Source organism: Aythya fuligula, chromosome 9 (genome assembly GCF_009819795.1).
Source record: "Aythya fuligula isolate bAytFul2 chromosome 9, bAytFul2.pri, whole genome shotgun sequence".
Lineage (NCBI taxonomy): Eukaryota > Metazoa > Chordata > Aves > Anseriformes > Anatidae > Aythya > Aythya fuligula.
The window spans coordinates 3,795,943-3,815,729 of record NC_045567.1 but is presented as its reverse complement, the minus strand read 5'-3'; the positions used below and the strand labels follow the sequence as shown (position 1 = coordinate 3,815,729).

The 19,787-nt window shown below is 41.4% G+C and overlaps 1 protein-coding gene across 1 annotated transcript in view; it reads right to left on the bottom strand.

Annotated features, from left to right (window-relative positions):
* Nucleotides 1-2,850: 2,850 nt before the first annotated feature.
* The window catches only part of IRS1 (insulin receptor substrate 1), a 51,536-nt gene continuing 34,599 nt past the window's right edge, over nt 2,851-19,787 (bottom strand). The window contains exon 2 of the mRNA XM_032193740.1: nt 2,851-3,711. The gene's annotated coding sequence lies outside the window, so the exon portion shown is untranslated. The remainder of the gene's footprint in view (nt 3,712-19,787) is intronic.

Below are 19,787 nucleotides of genomic sequence, written 5' to 3'. Positions count from 1 at the left end.
CTGGTATAAAGATGGACACAGATGCTTAGTTCTTAAATATGCATAAAGTAAGGCAACAGCACTAGAATATACCTACAAACGTGGCCTGAGTTTCCTTTTTCCTTTCTGAACTTGTATGTCTGCTAGGAAAGAAAAATAAAGAAGACTTGACATTTTAAATGCTAATTAAATAGGTTAATATCAAAGGCTAGAAGAATGAAAATGTATCTGGAGCTTGACAACATATGTGCCAACTCAGCAATAAATTTAGCTTTAACACAGCAATCCTTGCAAAACAAACAAAAACCATCTATAAGCATTGCTAGCACTCCTGCAGACTGCTTCAAACCATTTTTCCAACGCCATTCATTTTCAACCTATAGCACTAATAAATGCATTCAGCATTGATTTTTTTGGGGGTGGGGGTGGATTGAAGCTGCCCCAGTTACGGAAGCAGGAAGAAACAAATAATAACCAGCAACTTCCAGATGAAACCAAAAAAACAACCAGCTCCTGAGCATCTGAGTTTGACAAGCTGATGCAGGACAGATCCCATTTCTTCATTTTCCAACTTAACAAATGATCTCTTCTGTGTCAGACAAAACAACAGAATACATAAAGGGATAAGGTAGGGTAGTACCATATTGTTGACAAATTTGTACTTTAATTTAAAAGGGTTTGCTTTATAACATTGTATTTATTAAAGTCTGGAATTTCTAAGAATAATTATGAAAAAAACATCAAGACTATCATTTGGTTACAGATTATTTTTGTTTAAAAATATTATCAAAATGTATTTGCTAAACAGGCAGGTTTAATTTTACTGAAGAAAAAGATAACCACTAAACCAACATGTTAACATCATTAATAAGGACTTTTTTGTGGCAGTATGTACTAATGACATGAATGGACCCATCACAGCAGCACTATCCTCCACCCACTTCTCCAACCAATATAATCACCATTGCCAATATCTACATTTAAAAAATATATAGACTACATAAATAAAATGTGTTCATAGGTCTATCATTGCAAAACAGTTCCACCTCAATTAAATGTGCTCACTAATGCCTCTTAGCATTTAACAGTAGCTTCCAGTACCAACAAATGTTTTAGTTATTGCTGGAGCATGCAAGCTATCTGAAACAATGCGAAGAACAATGGCCATAAAACACTGTTTTATCCAAGGCACTTTAACATCAACACATGCAAATATTTAGCAACCAAATCAAACACTGAGAATTTATGTTAGGATGGAGAAGGCTGTGGGGAAAGTGTTTGACAGGGGTGATTATTTATTCACTTTACTTCTGAACATATGCAGATTGACATTGCAACTAAACCCCATTAAAAAGGATCATAAGATAAAATGAAAATGAGGAACTTACAAATTTAAGCACTCGTCTGAGGCATGTGGCTTTCTTTTTGAAGCAAATGCTACCTTCTTATATATTCATGGTTCTTTAGAAAAACACATATTAATGCTCTTCATGAGCAACGGACAAGCTCCTGTGGATCAACTTGCCCCTTCCTATATAAACAAGGAGCGATGCCTCACATTTTACCAATCAGCATCAGCCTGTTTTGGTGGAGACTGTCCTGGCAGCAAAGGCCAAGATTCCAAAGGCAGCACCTTGGTAGCCACAGGTCCATCTCAGGCTGCAGCCTCAACCATTCAACAACACTCTCTGGTTTGCCAGTATCACTATTCATGCAATTTTTGCTAGTGATCTGGAATGATTCAAGTATTTTAAATATTTTTAAGCTGTAAGATCCTTCTTAACTGAATATTTTAACTTGGCAAGGTCAAAAAGGGGTTATATATGTGCAATGATAACCAGCAAATCTAAGGGAACGATCAGCCTCCAAGCAAAAGGCGAGGTGAAAAACAGCTGTGCAATGTCCCCTTCATCTAGACTGCAGGCAGAAGAGGACACTGCATTAACCTCAGCCTAACCCCAGACATCATAAACACCTCAGGGGAAAGAAATCCTTTCTTTGAGGGTTTGACAGCCATCGTGCAGAGAGGGCTGGTGCACTGAGTGCCTGACTTTTTGTGGTAACAAAAATCCTGTTGAACGTGCCCTGGTCCATAGAGCTGCTTCGCAGAAGCAAGAGGGAAACCAACAGGGACCTGACATGGCTTCATGGTCAGTTATCACTTCAACAACATTTTGCTTTGACATCCAGGATCTCAGTGTTTCTCCAGTCCCCAGAAGCATTACAGCTCTGCAAATGTTACACACAAAAGAATTTCATATGCATAGACCCAGAGTAAAGCACAGGAGAAGTTGCAGAAGAATTCTTCCTCTTGCACCGAATTCCAGACAATCATCTGGGCTGTTCTTCAAAAATCTCACGCTGAAGTCTTGCTGTAGCTTCCCATGGTTTCACTTGCTGCGAATTCTCCTACTGACTTAAGTGGAAGGAGGACTGTATCCTGAAGATTCCCCAGAAAACTGATTAAGAATTTTAGTGAAATATTCAAGGAAGCATACTCCCTGCTACACCTAATTACAGTATTATTTTTTTTTTCATTCTTAAACTGTGGTGATCCACAGATGTTCTTAAAAACACAGTGGCAACGTCAAAGAAAGCTGGTGGGCGAATCTGAAACATGTGAGACAGCTTACCAAGAAAAACAAACAAACAAACTACAGCAGATAAAACAGTATCTAGTTTATTACATATAGAAAGAGATTTCCAGAATTTACAAACACCCACATTTTCATTCCAGGGAAAGAGTTAATTTGAAAAGTTCACCCTTTTTCATGTTCATTTTGTTTTGTGGTTTCCTGTTGGTTGTTTTTTTTTTTTTTCTTTTCTTTACAATATATACAATGGAAGACTTTGATTTCTTTTTTTTTCTGATTTTTTTTTGTCAGTTCCTGTGCAATTGATGAATTCAAGTTGACACTTGTAAATACCATGTACAGTAAATTTTGTCTTCATTGTAGTTAATACAGACTATTATTTTACAAGGAGTACAAAATTACTTTTCTTTTGGAAAGAACTCAACTCAACATCAGGGTTATCTTACAACTGATAGTATCAGTAAATATGACTGTACAATCAAGGCCCAGGGACCAATGACTCGTATTATATTATTTTCTGAATTACAATCTTAAAACAAGAATAGTACCCTAACTCTATTCTTAGAAGCCTTGTTTTAAGCAGGTTTCCCACTCTGTTTACAACAGAATATAGTATACCTCAGTTCCACATCAAAAAAGATGTGCTGTAGGAAAAGTTACATTTTAATTAAAAAAGTACATGTATAAATCAAAACCTATGTTAAATATTTAATACTCTTCAACCAACATTAAGTTTTGTATGTAATAATTTACAATGATGATTTGTCATACAGGTTTTCAGCAGCAAATGAAGTTGTGTAAATGTGCTAGTAAAATACCCATTCTCACCATGACATAGTGGTGGGCACATCAGTTCATTGTGGCCAGCTAAGTCCTTATGGTAGAGGATGAAGTACGAGAGACTCATTGTCCAGGTGTCACAGTGCTTCTGCTTGGCACAACACAGGATGTGCAGCTCAGTCAACTAACTCCTGAGGTTTGTGTAAAGTAAACAAACTGAACTGGATGCATCGTACCCATTTACAGAGGAAGAGGAGGAGGAGGAGGTGAGGTCCTAGTTGTGATAACATGAAACATTTAGAGTCTTGATACCCATGAGTTAAAAGAAGGATTTGCTGAGGTTGTATAGGTCATCAATCTGAAATGGAAAGAGAAAGAAAATTATCATCATGGGCACTTAAAAAATGTTGCTGCAATCATCACACTACCTGTGCCATCCTCCTTTTTTTTTTTTTGTTGCCGTTTTGTTTTGTTTTTGTCTGTTTTGTTTAAAGCATTATCATCCAAACTGAAAACATTAGCACCTTGAAAAATGATGGCATTCACATTTGAACTGTACTGGAGCATCTGAATCCCCAAAAGCATTTCAAACAGATGTTGGCAAGAAAACTCCAAGCAGTCAGAAATACACGTAGAATTTGCAAGAGATTCACCTAAGCAGAAACAATTTAATGTCTATAATGATTAACCCTGACAAACTCCTGTGACTAAAAAAAAAAAAAATAATAAAAAAAAAAAAAGCAAAGCTCAAACCGTTAGCCTGCTGCTGGCATTTTTACCCACTCCAAGATCTGGGCCTCCTTGTAGGGCTTCCTGGCCACCCCCAAATGCCACGTTTTGCATCCACACGATGGAGCGGGGCTCCCGGTGCCCTTCGGTCTGGCATCCTGCTGGGAACCCCAGGGCAGAGCCTTCAGCCCCCAGCAGGACGCGGTTCCCACTGGGGCCTGCATAACACCCCCATGAAATGAATACTGGTTTTGTTTGAGCGGGGGTTAGAGGACTGCCGCCACTTACATCTGGGGAGTTTCACACCAAAACTGATGAAGCAAGACTTAGATTTTACATAAACGTGTGTCTATTTCTATATTTAATATTAACTACTCCTGAAAAGATATGTAAATAGCGTATTTTCCTCAGTACAAATAAAGGCTTCCCATAGACACACTGAAGTATGAAACTGAAAAGACCTCCTGTCCTATATTCTTTAATTGCCCAAGAAACAGAATTTACTTTGTGTGGTCCTTCAAGTGAAAGGAAAGCCTATCCTTGCAAGTGATGTGTGGTATGCTGTGAAAACTCCCCAGAGAATTATCTCACAGATCTCTTATTTACTTTCAACTTTCTTCTGCACTCATGTTGCGATCTACTGGAATGTTCCTCCCAGGATATCTATGTACACCGTCGCAGAGCCTTGCAGTGTTCAGCTATGCTGCACCTAAAATTAGCCAGCAATGCCATACTGCATTAATAAAGACTAACGACAAAGAAGAAATGGCTTAAATTAAATTGAGGAGTGATGCGTGCATGGAAGGGTGCGTTTCACACCCAGCTGGGGCCCAGCAGGGCTGCAGGAAGAGTTTGGTGACCACCAGCAGGGCCCCAGCCTGACCCTGCTTGGACAGGGCAAGATAGAGAAGACAGGTGCCCACCTTGTCACAGCTTATTGTATTAAAGGAATTTTATATATATATATATTATATATATATATATATATATATATATATATAAGTAATAATTTGCAGTGTCACAGTTAGCTATCAGATCTCTTAACTAGCATTCAGGTAATCTCAACTGAAATATATAATCTAGAAAACAAAATGGTTCATCCAATTCAATTCCTCACCCTTTCAGGCAATGTAGTCCAAGCGCTACTCACAGGCGAGTGAGTAGCATTGCTGGATTGAGAAGTCAGAAAAGCAAAGGAAGAAAGAACAACAAGTCTATCTGAAAAAGAAAGCACTTCCTAGAGGAATTCACTAAGAAAATAGTTCTGGGGACAATCACAGTTACAGCAACCCAGACACTCGCATATTGAAGTCCTGAGCACACGTCAAAGGAATAGAAAAAAAAAAAAAAAAAAAAAAACAAAACCCAGTAGGCTGAAATATCTGGGAGTTTGAGACTGGGGATGATGGAACTGAGCCATGCAGGGTGTGAACAGGAGAGTGCTGTGTTTCATCCCAACTTCAGCTGCAGGTGTGCCAGGGGCATGGACCCTGTCTTCAACCTTGTCATTGCACCTCCATCCGGCATCTTTAGTACAACACGGAAACCTACTTGGTACCCCCTCTACAAAATATGTGGGGTGGTGGTGGTGAAGTATCAAGCAGGAAAAAGAAACTGATGCAAGTTAATTGGAAAGCATTACCAGATCAAAACTCAGTTGTTTTAGTCCGTAATGATATTCCAGTGCACAAGTGCCAGTGATCTTGTAAGAAGAACTAGCATCATCAAGGAGTTCTCTTTAGAAGTTGTTTTAAAGAATTCCTATTGCTTTCCACGGTCTAGAAGTCCATTTAAAAACTGCTCATTGCTTTGGCCTAAGCAGAACACCCCCCACCTTTAGAACTGTAATTAAACAAACAAAAAACAATCCAAAGCTATTCCAGTTCTTGGGGTGTCAATGCACATGTTTAAAACCTGCTACACGTTTTCTACGATTTCAGAACAACAAGCTATACTGGAGGAGGAGAAATTTTCTTCAGATTTTGTGAGAGGAAAAAATGAGACTGTATGTTATGGACCCTCCGAGACTGCTGATTGCAATGATTTGCTTTCAACTCCCCAGTTCCTTTTACAAATCTCTTTCCCAAAACAAGGGCTGTGCACCCAAGAACAACGCCTGCTACTACCACGATTTGTCTAAACACCCAAAGTGCCCAGAAAGCAACCTGCAGGGCTTTGATCCAGGCAATTCTCATCTGTGCACAACTTCTAGCAAAAAGCCCCGTCCTCACTTTTAGAGTACAAATGCTCTTTGTTAGACTCAAAGGAGCAGTTCTTAATTTTTTGGCATAATCTTCTCTCCTCAGTGAACGAGTACAGTATGTTTCAAGGAGAAAGCACCTTCTACAGCGCTGAAGTCATCAGCTGGATACCCCATTGTTTCTTATCAACAGCCATCAGCATTTCCTTAACAACATATGAAAACAGTGCGGAAGACAAGTGTTTTAATAGAGAGCACGACGGCTACAGTGAGCTGAGGTAAGGATCATTAAAACCACTGACATCACCGTTGGCAAGCACAGAGAAGGGAAAACCTGTGTTTAATCTATTTCCTATTCACCACAGGCTTTAGCTGGAGTCCCCAATAATGCACTTTGTGGTTGCCTTTATGGAAAAAATTAGCGATGCAAGAAAAATGTACTGAAACAAACAAGCATCTTTAAAAGTTACTGTAAGGTACCTCTGACAAGTAGTCTCTGCTCAACATCTGTTACAGCACACACGCAGATAACACTAATGCACGTTCCAGCTGGCAGCAATTTCTGCTCCGATCTATTAGTCCAGGCAGGATACAACACAACCAACTGCAGTTCCTATTACAGCACAAGGCCCATTCTTAAATCCAGTAACTAAAAATAAGTGGATACCGCATTTTATTTCCATTATGGGGGAGCTGGAGAGGCATACCTAAAGTTCAAATTCTCCAAGAGCAGAGTGTCTAGACAAGCTACCAATATATCTTTCCTGAAGTTAACTGCATTTTCATACATAAAGGAGGTGCACTGTTAAAATATACTCACGGTGCAATCCTTACTCCCTCCTTACAATCCGCCCTTGTTAAAAGGTACCCAAAGACCAAATGTTTCAGCAAATGCAAAAACTGCAGTGACCCTCAAGTAAAAGACTTCAGTCAGCAGTTAAAGTTTCTGTGTATTGCTGAGGGCCAACAGCGCATCCTGCCCCAAAAACACTGATAGAGACGTCCTCCCAAAGGGTCATTCCACTGCAAAAGATGATGTGCAGTAGCTGTTGAATTTCTGTGATCAATGTGGCAAATAAATGCAACTACTTCATCAGGGATGAACGTAGTGGGGCAAAGCACAGCTCCCAAATGCCAGAGCTGCTCAATACCCTGCGACAGCTGGACATCCGTGGGACACAATGCTGACAGCAACGGGAAACAGCTCTGAAGGCATCCCTAAATGAAGGTATCCCTAAAGGCAACAGAGCCAGGGGAATTAAAAGATCACCCCTGACTGAAGAAACAGTAGATTTTTCTACATCTGCTGCAGGAAGATCATGTCCCAACCCTGCTAACCAAACAGATTCTCCAGAACTGTTCCTCTCCCACCAGCATCTTATCTGAAACAACGAACAAGGAACAAATGCATTTGTTGTTTACTTCAGGACTGTACAATGCGTCTTATTCTGTGTAGATTAAAGAGGGCTTTAGTCCAAAATGAACCCATCTACCTGATACAAAACTAAAAAGTTACAAAATTAAAAGGTCATGAGCAAAAGGTCAAAATTAAATAGATAGCCATCATGAAAACACACCAGAAGACTTGTGCAGAACTTCACAAGCCCCAGTCAGCACCTGACCTGGGCACCTGTGACCTGCCCAGGTAACAAGTGTCTTTAGAAGTCTGACACGAGGCAAACATGTTAAATAGTGCTGAAAAACTCGGTTACAGCTCTCAGTGACTTTTGCACGAGCCATTGTCTAATTATAATGAACTGGCACAGGTCTACTTAAAAGCTGAATTTGTCCATGTCTTTGTGTTCGCCACACTCATGACCATAAGTAGTGTCTGTTTACGTTTTTCTTGGCATTACTAACGTGCACACAGATATGGGAAGTATCCCATTCGGATAAATTAAAAACATCAACCAAAACTTAAACTAGCTCAAATAGCTTCTTTTCAAAGAGATGCATACATACGGTACAATTTTCCCAATCTCACACAGACCTTGAAAGAGTAAAGGAATGCAAGAAGAAACAATGGTTGCTCTAGTATGTTAATTGCAGTCTGAGTACTAACAAAAGGAATTCAAAATAGAACTAAACAAGGTAATTACAACGTTGCTATTTAACTTGACAGGCTATAATCTACATTTAATAAGCCTAGACAAGCTTTTCTTCATTGTACCCTAAAATGCCTATTTCAGCTTTCTTGTGAACATCATAAATAGGGAATTACTGATAATTTGGTTTCACCAAGTCCTTTCCTACCAGACCAGTAAGTGGATTTGGTGTTTTCATCTCCTTTTTCTTCTTCATATAGGTAAACATTTACTGATGGAGGCACCTCAAGACTAGTAATAGGTTGTACAGTCTTTCTGCTATGAACTCAGACAAAATTTCCACCTATCACATATAGCATGGGGAAAAAGCCATCTTCCCCACAAGGGAAGAGTCTTCTCTATTACCCAGAAAGAGATGACAGGAATAAACAAAACTAAATGACTTTTAAAATAAGATGAAGAACACAACAACATCCTCACACTTCTGAAGCTCACACTCCTGTTTCCTGTGTTGTGAGTGTAATGGGAACTAAGCCATGGACATTCTTTGAGGGAGCTTCTGCCCAGCGAAGAGCTTGAACATCTAATTTCAACTTTACAGCACGTCAACCTGACTTACACTCACTCAAGACAAAACTAAAGCCTTCACTGAAGTCAGCAAGAAAGGAAAGGCACAGGCAGGAAACCAAGGAGCGACTGCCAGCAAACATCTAGCACAGGGAGAGAGACATCATTAGAGGTCAGGTTTGTCCTTTGCCACCTGTAAGGAGCAGGAAACAAGCCAACTGTCTGCCCTGCTATGTCGATACTGGAAATAGTCATTCACCACAGAAAAATTGTTTAATGCATCCCCTGCTCTTTTATGCCAAATCAGCAGCACTTACAAGGCTGAACAAAACTGATTTAATTGAATTTCTGATTAAATATCTTTTCAATTATAGGGAAAAATGTACTGAGTTTTTGTTTTTCTTAAAAGAAACAAGATACGACTGGGTTTAAAAAGAAAGACCTTTGATTCTATCAATAGACTCTGTTTAATAAATAAATGCTGCAACTTTCCTTGCTGTGATGCAGCTGAGCATTAGAACAAGAGGACCGCCCAGTAGTTACAAACCAAACAGATGTAGTCCGAGATTCAGGTTGGGTTTTTTTTCTTCTTTATGATGAAATGGAAAACATGAGAAGAGTATCTGTCATGAAAAAGCGCTACATTGTAAGTGGGATTATCATCATTTTTCTTCCAACTTTCTAAGGACAGAAGGTCTGGATCTTTCCCCTTCCTTTGCTAATAGTCCAGGCTGAGTAATCACCTCAAGGCTGAGCCCAGCTTACACAGAGAAATTCCTTCTGTTTCAGGACTGAAAATAATAATGTTACTAGTGCAGTGTTTATGGCTATATCCTTGAAAGAGAAAACCCCTGCTCAGTGTTTATCTTTATTAAAAAATGTAACTATATATCAACCACGTTAACAAGTAGCATTCAAAAACACATCTTCATTCTGCACTTGGCTTCTCAAAGGAGCGTTCTTAGTAGAGATTTTTTTATTTTACTTATTACTTTTATAGTAATTTGGAATTTAGTAAAACTCAGCAACGCTGGGAACCATTGCAACTGCTCCATCCCTATGGGGAAGCAGATGATCAATGCACTTTTAGATGCACTCACACACCCTCAACTTGCTACTGATTTAAATACACACAATTAAATTTGACCAACTTGAGCTCATGGAAGCTGTGCTCATACTATATCAAAGAAACTACATCAGCAGTAGAGCTGAGCAACTCCTAACACCCCGTGTAGCTTCCAGAGCATTAGAATACAACTCAGCCACTGAATCGTGTTCGTTATCTTCCTGTGAACCTGTATTTCACTTGCCTTTCTGTGCTGTGGTCTATCTCCCCACTCCTGCAGCCAGCATTGCCACTTCTCCTCCCTGCTTTTCTCACCCTATCTTATTAAAAGAATAAAGTAACAACAAGACCCTGCATAATTAGTCCCATCTACCTTGGAATTATTTCTGTGACACACACTAAATTGTAAGAGTTCCACCTTAAAGCAAGGTTTTGCACCATTTGGTTTAGCTGGAGCCATTTCCTCCCAATGGACAGTAAGAGGAACAAGACGGAAGAAAAATGGCATTTAAAAGGAAGACATACAGAAGCCCCGTGGGGGATAACCTGGCCAGCTGACCTTCCCTTTGAAATTCTGCCAGTGCAAATTAAGTAGCTAGTCTGCAGCACTTCTGGCAGCAGCGTGGGAAGGAAGTTCGGCAGTGATTTTGGATGAAACACTTCCTCAATTCCCAACAACAGCACATTAAATATCAGAAAGGATAATAACGATAATAAGGAAGTGCTGGAGAACACATTCTCAAAAACAAGCCAAGAGCGCACAGGAGGGGATTTGCAGAAATGAAATGCGATGAAGTAGAAAAAATGTAACCAGAAGTTCAAAAAGCTGAAGTAGATGCAAAGCAAACATTATTTTGACACCATTTGCCATGACTTAATAATAGCAGTTAAAAACAAATAGAGATAGTGCTTTGTTAAGACAAGGAGAAGGCCTTCAGTAAGTGGCAAAAAGCCCCAGTCAAGTTTGTTATAACTTGAAGCTGCACTAGAAGATTATCGAACCACAGTAATCTGTACTCATCCGAGCTGACCTCCCCAGTGCCTCGTGAGCGGGCGCAGCCGTGCTCGGGAGGCTGTGGGACCCCCGCTCCCCCTCCATCAGCTGCTCACCACCCCTGTTTCCAGCCCTAAGATGCTTCCAGCAGTGTTGGTGACAGCTGGATCACAAATAGCTGCCGTCTGTGGATTTGATGGCTTCATCTTGCAAGGTGAACGGCACATATACAACAAACCTGGGCTTCAGGACAACACGAGGGCAGCCTCTGGTTAGATCAGGCAAGGGTCACCAGAGACCTACCCCCTCTCCCACTGCCGCACACGGCTGTAGTGGTGCATCCATGCAGTATTTTCCCCTTCTCAGAACTTCAAACCTGGTGTTCAGGATCCTTTGGCACTTAAACTGACAACTGAAATCCAAGGCACCAGCCAGTTCTACTCTGTTCATACTACACGGTCTTAAACAACAAGAACGCATGTGCACAGGGCAGGGACAAAGTTATCAGTGCTTACAAATGACATAGCATTTGAGATTTTTCTGACTGTATATTGCCAAGCACTATTCTACATTAGATCAGATTTGTAAAATTAAGAAAACTCTACAAGCAAATAGAATTTTTAAATGGAACAGGAAACAAAATTCCAACATAGGAATGTGGGGTTTTTTTATTCATAGGACATGAGTTGCACCCTTCTACTCGCACCGATTTTGCGATGAAGATATTCTGAGCTGCGACGGGATTAACCTTAAAAATAATGCTGAGCACTTCACTGAGGTAGCCTGTGGCTCACTGTACCATTTGAACACTGAAATGGTTGTTTGTACATAGATGAGGTTTTCAAAACGATTGTTATCCAGCTTATTTTCAGAAACCATAGTAACAAGAAAGGAGTAAACAGAGGGCGATGAGAGGGCACAAAGGCAACGTAATGGATTCCAGACACGGGGCTACCTCAAGCTGGAAGCCCATGGGCAGAGGAAGCAGCACCTGGCAGGCTCTCCAGGCACCTGTTTGGATACAGCTGTGAGTTAAATCCAAAGGACAAACACCGATCAGAGAAATCAAGTAAGTCCTTTACTGCTGTTTCTTTAGAGCTCCACTCTGTGAAATCCTAAAAGCCTGAATGCCTGCCAGTATTGTATTTTAAAGATACGAACAGCTTCAACAGACTAGTCTTCACTTGCTCAGTTGCTATGATTTCAGAAGGGAAACTGATCAACACTCACATTAATAACCTCATTTCAACACCCATCTAGCGTTATTAGACCGTATGGTTTCACAAGCAAAAGTCAAAGTAGGTAAAAGTTGTTCTCATCGCAGAATTTGCAGCCAGGCATTTTAATTCAGTAATTCTTTAACTTTTTCAAGGCGTGCCAAGGAGAAAATTTCCCCATATAATGGAAGTTGTTCACAACAGTATCAGCAAGTATCTTGCCAGATGATAGGTACCGTGTTATTGTGATACATAAATCTTCCATCAGTTGTCACATCCAGTATTACGGATAACCCCGTAGAAGCTATTAGTGTAAGTCAACAGAAAATTAAAAGCATATAGTAATACGGATTAGAGGCTTAGCACACACACAAAAGGATCTGTACATGATATTACATCTCATTAAAACATCATTAAGATGTCTTGGTTAATCAATGATTAAAAACATCCACTAAACATTAACCTTGACAAAATATATATAAAATCAGCTTTATGACACAGTATGACTACACTATACAAGCTCATAAAATAAAAAGTTCTCCGTGTTCTTATAACCTAGGACATGAACTTACACCATCTGCCGCCCAGTCTTTTTAACCAAGAGAGGAACTTTTAACTACCTTGGGCTGCTGACAGTCTCAGTGGCTACAAGTACAATTGATGCTACAGCTAAACCCCCACAAAAAATAAACCACATTAATCACTCTTTTGGATTCACTTAATACGAAATGTTACTCAAACTCCTGAGTTTGATATTACCCTATGCTTCCTTTTGCCATCAGGTGTTTTAACAACTGTGTACCCCACTACTGAAATCTTTGTTAACGTTCAGCCACACCTCAAATAATCCATTGATTAAAATAGCCTGAAAAAAGCATTTCTAGGCACTTAAACTTTTTCTTTTCCTTCAGGACAACTGCTCAGCAGATTGCCCAAATGGCAGCTAAACAGGCCAGTTAAGGGGCAAAGACATTCATCTGGAGAGAAGCAGAAATACGGGCAGTTAGCACAAACACAGACAGCACGAGCAGCATGGCTGGTTGCCAAAAGCAGAAAGTATGTCCAGCCATACTCAAGAAACCTCCGCTTGCACTGGTTTCTTTGGTCTGGCTTCCTGAGTAACTGGAGCTCATGCGACTGATTTCAGAGATACCAAGTTGCCTGATGATTTGTAAAAATCTCCGGCCGAGTAAAGGACTCTGCTTCTGAGGCACAGCTCCAGCCAGCGTGGCTCAAGAGGCAGCAGAGACCAAGGGGATCAGCATCCACCCCAGCACCCTGTCTGGCAGAAGAGGGCAGAGGTGTGCTGGGGGCAGGAAAGGACCCATCATACAACACATGGAAAAAAATCTATAGGAAGTAGGGCCTCATTAGGCCCACTGCTCACAGATCATCTGTTGGTATTTGCAGTTTTGCTCAGAGCCGTGTCTTGTCGCTACCATCACTGTTACGTTATACAAAGAGTGTATTAAATTCTTCAATATTACATGAGATTTCACGGCTCGTGTATCGTACGTGGGAGGTCAAACGAGGTGAGTAACATTCTGCTCAGCCTCATCATATCATTTAAAAACCAGAAGCTTGCAGTATACGTCAAGGAGCAAGTGCAGTCACAACGAATGCCTGAGATGGAAGCACCCTGATGTGCGGAGCAAAAATATCAGTGGTTGTAACAAGCAACAGTGCAGTTTTTCTAAAACTCTTGCAGCTTGGATCTTAGTTACAAAGGTAACCCAAACCACAGCAAGACCACAGCCAAGCAGCTACGTGATTCGGTGTATCTCGTGGGAAGTCACTTCCAAAGATCCTGTCTACCTGTGTCTATCCTGAAAATCCATATACCGGGGGGAATAGTAGCAGATACTAACAATTAAGCATGTCCTAAGAAAACTTTCTAAAAGATAGGAACTAGAATACCCCCGAAGTTGCTCATGAGACATCCTTTATGCAACTAGTATCAAAAAATGAAGGTAGTGTGCTGCCAGGGACAACGGAGAAGTGGTAGATAAAAAATTCTCACCAAAAACCCATTAAATTCCCTGGCATAATTCCTTAATTATCCAAGGGAAAATGAAAATAAAAATATTTTTGTTAATACAGGCAACATAAGCAGATTTGAAATACTTCCAGCTTTGAGAGAAAAAAGCAAAAAACTAATACGATCGATAAATAAGCTTGAATGTAACAAGTTGAAGAAATGGTTTTCTAAGCGAACTATCCATCTCATTGAGCCGAGTTTCTCCCCCTGTCCCTTCCAAAACATTTTCCACTTTCAGAAGGTATCTTTTTAAAATTCTCCTTGCATCCCTTTCCTTATCCAACAAACTACTGCACTCATTTTTTATTTTTTTTTTTTTTTTTTTAAGATCTTCATGTGTTTGGAAACTCTCTGCACACCTAGTGGTAGGGACTGCAGATGTTCTTGCTACAGTTAGGAGTACAGATGAAGAATGGCAGAAAGTATCTAGACTTCTACTTGCTAGCTGCCTATTCATGCCTGCATCAAAAATCATTTAAGTATAATTTTAGGTCCATTTCTCTTAAATGAAAGCTTTAATTAAGTTTTATAATAAAAATGCTAGTTTTATCTTTGTTTTTCACGGGCTTTGGGGGAAGAAAACAAACAACACATAGAATCACAGAATTTTCTAGGTTGGAAGAGACCTCAAGGTCATCGAGTCCAACCTCCAACCTAACGCTAACAGCCCTCCACTAAACCATATCCCTAAGCTCTACATCTAAACGTCTTTTGAAGACTTCCAAGGATGGTGACTCCACCACTTCCCTGGGCAGCCTGTTCCAATGCCTCGCAACCCTTTCAGTGAAGAAGTTCTTCCTAACATCTAGCCTAAAACTCCCCTGGCTCAACTTAAACCCATTCCCCCTCGTCCTGTCACCAGGCACGTGGGAGAACAGGCCAACCCCCACCTCGCTACAGCCTCCCTTGAGGTACCTGTAGAGAGCGATAAGGTCGCCCCTGAGCCTCCTCTTCTCCAGGCTGAACAAGCCCAGCTCCCTCAGCCGCTCCTCGTAGGACTTGTTCTCCAGGCCCCTCACCAGCTTCGTCGCCCTTCTCTGCACCCGCTCAAGCACCTCGATGTCCTTCTTGTAGCGAGGGGCCCAAAACTGAACACAGTACTCGAGGTGCGGCCTCACCAGAGCCGAGTACAGGGGGACGATCACCTCCCTAGCCCTGCTGGTCACGCTGTTCCTAATACAAGCCAGGATGCCGTTGGCCTTCTTGGCCACCTGAGCACACTGCTGGCTCATATTCAGCCGACTGTCCACCATCACTCCCAGGTCCTTCTCTGCCTGGCAGCTTTCCAACCATTCCTCTCCCAGCCTGTAGCTCTGCTTGGGGTTATTGCGCCCCAGGTGCAGGACCCGGCACTTGGCCTTGTTGAACTTCATGCAGTTGACCTCAGCCCATCGGTGCAGCCTATCCAGATCCTCCTGCAGAGCTTTCCTACCCTCAAGCAGATCGACACACGCACCTAGCTTGGTGTCATCTGCGAACTTACTGAGGGTGCACTCGATGCCCTCGTCCAGATCATCGATGAAGATATTAAAGAGGACCGGCCCCAGCACCGAGCCCTGGGGGACGCCACTAGTGACTGGCCTCCAACTGGACTTGACTCCATTCACCACGACTCTTTGGGCCCGGCTATCCAGCTATCCATGCCCAGCACAACAACCAAAGAGAGGCCAGTCTACGTTATTTTTCCATCTGTTTTCAGTCAATTTTCAGTAACAGTCAATTTTTCATATTATTAGAAAGGTTTTTTGAGGGGACATTTCATCTTTTTAAATCACATAGGAAACAAAAGAAAACACCCTTGCAACTATTTCATATATAAAATACACATACCATGCAGTTCAGAATTTCATCAGTATAGTGCGCATCACACTCCTCTGCAACATGAATTGCTACTTATCATGTGCATCATATAAATTAAAGGGGTATAATGAACCTTGCCTACAAGTATACATATATAAAAAGATGAGCTAAAGGAGGCTATAATTGCATGAAAAAAAATTATTTCAGTTCATTTCTGATACCTAACACAAACTCCGAGTGGTCTCGGAAATAAGAACTCTCTTGGAAGGAGGAGGAGGAAAAGCAAGAAACAGTTATTTCTACAGATAACTACTTCCTGTATGGGCAATGATAGCTTTCTATTACATTTTATCCACAGTCCCAATAACTGCCTCAACATCTACTTAAAAACATTCCTTTCAACTTCTCAAATGTGTTTCGTTTCTAGTTACCAACTAGGTAGGATGCTTAATGAAATGTTTAATGTCAACTGAGAATTACGACAATTAGAAGTCAGAGCTCCTGCAGCATCTGTAGATATCTTGTTCTTCAAAGACACCAAGATGAAATACAAACACAGGAAACTTTCCTTTCCATGGGTCAGCGTCCTGGTGTTTCAGCAAGGCCAAACAAGCTTTCCAACTTTTCTTTTTGTCTGTGGTTCTCTTCTAGCTACAAGTCACAGCTGGTAGGAGAAGATGCATCAAGGTCTGCAGAGGCTGGCACGTGCAGCATAGCGGGAGCCACAGCTTTCAGAAACAATAACTGAAAGGTGTAACAAGTTCTACTGTAAATACAACTCCGCAATTTTCAGTTATTTGAGTATTGACATAACAAAGCATGGCTTTCAAACAAATACAGCACCTGAAATTTAGAGAGGACTTCCTTCCAACCTTCAAGGTCACCATTTGACACCAGCAACACATCAGAGCTGCTCAGAGTACTGCCGGGAAGGGCTGGAAGGTACAATGCTCAGCCATGCTCCTGAGGATGACCAGATAAAGCTTTCCAATAAATTTAGACTGAGGGACACTGGTACAAAGCATGGTAAAATTCATCCTTAAACTCTGAAAGTTGTCAAAAATATTAGCAAATTATGCCTTCACAGCTCATGGGAGGTGGTGTCCCTGCCCAGGGCTGGAGGCTGGCCCTGGGTGGGCTTTAGGGTCCCTTCCAACCCAACCCATTCTGTGACTCTATGATGATTTACACAGTCAAGATTATTGCTAGCACAGTCCTTGCATAACTGTAAATGTAACTTTTTATTAAATAAATACTCCTTTGCTACTGTTTTTATTTGGCATCTATTTTCCAGGTGTGCTTAAGAGTATGCCCACACATGCTTCCATCCTCTTAAGTCCTTCTCCATGTGCAGACAATTACTTGCTGCTATATTATTTCTCATCTTAAGCTTTCAAGAATGAAGTAAACAACGCATTTTTTTTTTGTGCTGTTCTTTCAGTCAGAGCCATCTTAGGACAGCAAAAAATAGTAACATATTCAGACACGTGCAAGATTTCAAAGCTGTATATTTCCAATGTTGAACTGGCCACTTCAAACACATAAAACATGACTTCACTAAGCAGAGTTATGCTTCATTGAAAGTCAGATCAGAAAATTAATGGAAATACAAGAAAGAAATAACAGGATTTTGGAAACACCCCACAGTTCCCATTGAAAAAAAAATGATTGAGCCAGATAAGAACACAGATGTCTGCTGACATTTTACTTTAGAAGACTTGAAAACGACCTTCCCCTTCACTTAATGGTTTACAAATCAGATCTGGTTACAAAAAAAAACCTGCTACAATCTTTATTTATAAGAACCCCTAAGAAAGCCAAGTTCCTTGCTAGCAACGAGCAGATTTCAACATAGCGGGGCCAGTACCTGCGCCACGGAGCAGCGGCCCCGAACAGCCCGGCTGCTGCCTCCGTCTGCACTCACTGCCTCATCACGAGGCTTTGGGAAAGGCAGCGCCGCTCGTCTTTCTTCTGACTTAGGAAACCAGCATGCAACCCTGAACAATATGTTTATAACATTATAATCCATATTCTGTAATATGTAAACAAATACCCATTACTTAGAGGCCGTAGATGTGCATAATATTAAATAGTAACAGAAAACAGCTGCCTTCTCCTTCCTGATTGTTTATATTTCTAAAGCATCCGCTCTTTAAAATATTGTCCATGCAAATCAAAACATGCTGTGCCTAAACGAAGGACAAAACAACAACAACAGTAGTTTTAAAACACTGCACTTCCTGCAATATTACGCAAATCCAACTCCAGGCTGCAGCCTGAGAGCTTGCCTGCTTCCAAGGAGGAAGAAGCCAGAGGTGGGGAGGGACAAGAGGCAGGCCTGGCTCTGCTGCACAGCTCACCCCCAGCACCTCCCCAGCACCTCTGAGATTGCTGTTAGGTACACACAGGTGTTTTTAGGTGAGGGTGCCTACTCTTTGCCTTCCTTTGCCACGAAACTGTGCTATTATGTCTCTCTCTCTATACATCTGTACAGAGAGATTGATTACATAGAATATAGATATCAATATACATTGATATATGTAACTCAAAATATACAGACACTCATGCTTTGCTGGTATGGGTTAGCGGGAAGCAAGATTTTTCTTACAATTTCCTTCAAATGCCTACAGTATGTGTTATGTTTCCCACTGGTATTAGCTATAGGTACAAACCACGTGCACGGATTTATCCACTACTAGAAAATAACCAACCCAAAACAAATGATCCAGAAGCTTTCAAAGCTCTTGTGACACATGTTTGAAGCAGCTTATAGGCTAACCGAGGGAGAAAACAGACACTGAAATCACTTTTAAACTTAGCAGCTGTGGCACATTGTGTGATCATCAACATTGCTTCGAAACATGTGATGAACATCAGGCTACCTTACCTTTTGCCTTCATTTCCAGCAAAGCAGCATTCAAACAGAGCCCTGTTACCTGCACTGCAGCAGTGCCCAAAAGCAGCTGGCTCGGGGTTTTGGGGATGAGATATGGTTGCAAACCTGCAGGTATCTGCAGAGTCTCACAAGCACATCTGCACAGAACTCGCAACCCAGATTTCAGCCACTTCACAAGGACATCAGTCCGCTGCTGACAGAGCTACCTGAAGTGATCACAAGTTGACCATCTCCTTTCCTGCTCATCCCCAAATGACCTGCAGATGCCAAGTGACAGCTTGGCTACCATGTCACGAATGAGGCGCCATCAGTAACTAGTTCAGCAGGCAACTCCCTTGCAAACAAAGTTTTTAGTGGTTTTGCTGATTTTAGTTAGTCAGTATTGCTTTTATTTTAGCTCACCAAAAAGCTTGTAGAGAGGCTCTTGTGAGAAAAGGACCTGGTGTTTACTTTCTGTCATTTTAACCCTTACCAGAAAGAAAAAGGAAAAGAAAAATTAAAGCTTTTAAGAGCCCCTGGTACCTACAACACCAAAACAACCCAAACAAGCGACACCCAGCCTTCCTATAGCGATAAAACATTTTCTGCATTGGTGGCCATTGTTTCAGGGAAGACCAAATCCCGTGGTAGCAGCAGCATGTGCTGACACACAGGCCAGTTCACCCTTCCATCTCACAGGCTGTGAAGAAGACAGGAGACCTGCAGGAAGGCACTGCTTGCTTTGACTTTGAGAAGAATTTATCTGTCCCCGGATTGAGTTTCAGCGGGGCCCAGCCACCCCTCCGCACGTTGCTGGATCTGGCCCCTTTCCAGGTGGGGAAGCTGCCCGTGCTCCTGCCCCAAACCCGCAGCTCCTCCTGCAGCTGACTTCACTCGCAGGCT